Below are 4042 nucleotides of genomic sequence, written 5' to 3'. Positions count from 1 at the left end.
CATACTGTGAAACTTCGGAATCTCTGTTCTTAACCTCCAGCCTGTAATCACTCTTCTCTTCCTGTTCATCCTTCTCGTGACTTAGCACCCCTCCTCTGTAAAATACCTCTGTGTCAAGTACCTGACACAGATGAGAGACCAGCGCTCCAGGTAACGGAGTCTAAACACCACCTTTGACTCCAGAGTCTTTGGGGGGGAGATGAAATTGTTCATTACTCCCCAGCAAAAGGCAACTGAATTTATTAACTCTATTAAATACAATTTCTAAGTGAGATTGTCTATTCACTTGTTGTCTATCACATTCCAAATATGTTGGGTTTTTTTGTTGTTGTTTTAATTTTTTTTTCAAACTAAACATGTTTCCTGCACGATTTGTCTCACCAGTCATCATCCACAGGACTCAGGGAAGCTATAGGAATATGCAGGCGCAGACAGGAGACCCAGCTTCATCTCCAACATTGTGGAAAGGGGCTGTACTGTACTTCATGGACCAAACGTCTATGCTCCCCAACACCACTTCCACAGAGCCTGGGGAGAGTGACCTCCCAGGCTATCCATGTTGGAATTTTATTTATTCTTGAAAGCTCTTGCAAGGTTTGTGTTCTAAACTTCACACTTATTACTCAGCGTGTCTCCCTTTTATTACTAGAGATTTCCCAAAGTTGATAAATGCAGTCAGCAGTCCAAATTCCTGGAGACTGGTCGGCTCTGACTGGAAGGAAGTGACATAAAATGGTGAGACCAGTCTTCGTAATCAGACAGTCCTGGGTTTGCCTCTTGACTCTGCCACTTGCATTTTATGCTGTGTGAACTTAAGTTACTTACTTAACCTTTCTGAGTTGGTTTCCTCAGTATCCATGTTACCAATCCCATTTTCTGTCTCTTGATGTTTGCACTGAATATTTTATGGGCATTGATTGCCAAATTTGGTGCCTGCCTCCCTAGTCTCCATCAGGCTGCTGGAGTGCAGTAGCGCGATCTCGGCTCACTGCAACCTCCACTTCCCAGGTTCAAGCGATTCTCCTGCCTCAGCCTCCCATGTAGCTGGGATTACAGGTGCACGCCATCATGCCTGGCTGATTTTTGTATTTTTAGTAGAGACAGCGTTTCACCATGTTGGCCAAGCTGGTCTCAAACTCTTGAGCTCAAGTGATCTGACTGCCTTGGCCTCCCAAAGTGCTGGGATTATAGGCAAGTGCCACCACCCCTCACCCTAAAGTATATTTTGAATCTGTGTCCTCTCTTCTTCAGAACTACTACCATAGGTCATACCATCATCATTCTTTTCCTGGACACCAAAATGTTCTCAAAATTAGTCTGCCCCATTGCTTTCTTCTCCCCTTCAATCTCTTCTCCATCCATCAGCCAGAGTGATCTTTTTAAAAAGAAAAGGGATTGTGTCATTCCCTCGTCAAAATCATGCAGTGGCTCCTAACTCAATAATTTCAAACTCTTCTTCACACCCGTTAGGATTACTATTACAGAAAAATAAAAATCAGAAAAAATCATAAGTGCTGTCAAGGGTGTGATGCAACTGGAACCCCTGTACATTGCTGGTGAGAGTGTAAAACATGCAGCTGCTATGGAAAACAGCGTGGTGACTCTAAAAAAATAAAATGTAGAATTACCATATGATCCAGAAATTCCATTTCTGATTATATACCCAAAAGAATTGAAAGCAGCAACTCAAACAGGTATTTGTACACTGGTGTTTGTAACAGCATTGTTCATAATAACCAAAATATGGGAATAATCCAAAAGTCCATCAATAGGTGAATGGATAAACAAAACATGGCATATGCATATAATGGGATATCATTCAACCTTAAAAAGGAATGAAATTCTGATGCATTCTACAACATGGATGAACGCTGAGGACATAGTGCTGAGCGAAATCAGCCAGTCAAAAAAGACAGATACTTTACAATCCTACCCACATGGGGTACCTCGAGTACTCAAATTCATAGAGACAGAAAGTAGAATTGTGGTTGCCACAGGCTGCGAGGAGAGGGAAATGGGAGTTGGTGTTCAATGGGTACAGAGAGTCAGCTTGGGAAGATGAAAGAGTTCTAGAGATGGAGGGTGGTGATGCTTGCACACAATGTGAATATACTTAATGCCACTGAACAGTACACTTAAAAATAGTTCAGATGGCAAATTTTGTCTTATGTGTATTTACCACAGTAAAAATAATATCCAAAACTTTTACCATGATCTAAGAGGCCATAGGTGATCTAGTCCTTCCCTATCTCTCGACCTGCCCTCTCATTCATTCCCACCCTGGCTGCACTCTCTGGGCTCTGGCCGTTTGTCCCTTCTGTTCACCGTCAGACTCCCTCCTACCTTGGAATATCGGCCATTCCCTCCGCTCCACCCCAGTGGGCTGCTTCTCCTCCACCGGCCTCAATAAACAGCTTCACAGAGAAGCCTTCCCTCACAGTTCAATCTTAAGCCTGCTATTTTTCCTGTCATATTTTACTTCTTCCTAACGTGTCACAGCAGAGTTCATATTCACACTTAGTAGCTTAATGAAAGCTGCCTCGTTCTTTAAGTAAAAGCCCTGATCTTTCGTCACCCATGACGCTTCCATCCACGACTGAGGTAACATTCCCTTGGAAATAATAACTCAGGATGGTTGTGTACCTTTAATGAGAATTTTTGAGTACTCTTTACTTGTTTACTTTACCCATCCTAAAAAGGAGACTTCAAACTGTTTATCCAGACTCTTAATTTAGTAGTTTCCATGGTGGGGGGAGGGGAAACTCTTCAACTTTCAGATTAAAAAATAAATACATTTCAAAAGGCTTCCTTCATCCCTGCCTTCCATCGTGGGAGTGGTTCTGCAGGGGGGAATTCCTCTGAAATAAAATTGGGAATGGCTCCAAGAGAGTTCATGTTTCCAATATTAAGTCTTCTGACTTCTGAGGACATGGCCCGCCCACTCTTTAATCATATCTGAGGAAATTCCCCTTGCCTGGGTAAAAGATCATAATATCTTAAGAAGGTTCATGAGCTCATGAAAGGCAACTGCATTCAGAAAGCCGAGACACTCCCAGAAACCTCGTTTAAGTTACTTTTCCCTTTCATTAACCCCTTGAATTTTCCAGATCAGGACCATACCAAATTTTAAATTATTTTCAACATAGCTTTTATTTACTACACTGCAAAGCAGAGAACAGCACATGCGCTATTTCTCTGAAACTCTTCTTGTTGCATTGTCTTCATGAATATTAAAGAGCTCAGACAGATAAGCTTTAAATATTTTGTGATCCCCATCTTCTCTTAAATGAATTTGGCACTCCATATGTTAATTTTCAACGTGATGTTTACCTAATGTCCACTTTGAAGTTGTATGAGAGAGAGAAAGTAGTACAGCAGCAGCAGATCTCAGATGATGAGAAACAAAAAAGCTTTCTTTACTTTTCTTTTCTTTTCTTTTCTTTCTTTTCTTTTCTTTTTTTGAGACAGAGTCTCGCTCTGTCACCCAGGCTGGAATGCAGTGGCTCGATTTTGGCTCACCTCAGTCTCCTGGGTTCAAGCAATTCTCCTGCCTCAGCCTCCCCCAGTAGTTGGGATTACAGGCGTGCACCACCACACCCGGCTAATTTTTGTATTTTTTTTACTAGAGACAAGATTTTGCCATGTTGGCCAGGCTGGTCTAGAACTCCTGACCTCAAATGATTCACCCACCTCGACCTCCCAAAGTGCTGGGATTATAGGTGTGAGCAACCACGCCCAGCCCAAAAAAGCTTTCTTAATCACTGAAATGCTTAAAATTTGCAAAGAATGCCAAAGATGTTGGTACTAAACGTGTGTCTGTTCACATGACATCATTCACAGCCCTCTACCTACCCTGTTTCTTCACGGCAGGCATGTAATAAAATGAAGGAAATGGCATAAAGTATAATTCACTGTATGTGGAAAACCATTCCCCACAACTGCTGTAAACACTGCAGCTTGCACAGATGCCATGTGTATTATTTATTTTCTGGGCTCAAAAAACGAAAGACTAAAACTTCAGGTGAAAATGAGGGATAGAGAG

General features: G+C 42.0%; 1 non-coding gene across 1 annotated transcript; it reads right to left on the bottom strand.

Annotated features, from left to right (window-relative positions):
• Window positions 1-354: 354 nt before the first annotated feature.
• Window positions 355-563, bottom strand: LOC112204265 (small nucleolar RNA SNORA73 family). The gene has a single exon (XR_002937837.1). It is a non-coding gene; the product is annotated as a small nucleolar RNA SNORA73 family (small nucleolar RNA).
• Between the last annotated feature and the right edge of the window lie 3479 nt (window positions 564-4042).

The sequence above is a fragment of the Pan troglodytes genome, chromosome 7 (genome assembly GCF_028858775.2).
Source record: "Pan troglodytes isolate AG18354 chromosome 7, NHGRI_mPanTro3-v2.0_pri, whole genome shotgun sequence".
Taxonomy (NCBI): Eukaryota; Metazoa; Chordata; class Mammalia; order Primates; family Hominidae; genus Pan; species Pan troglodytes.
This window is presented reverse-complemented; position numbering and strand designations above follow the sequence as displayed.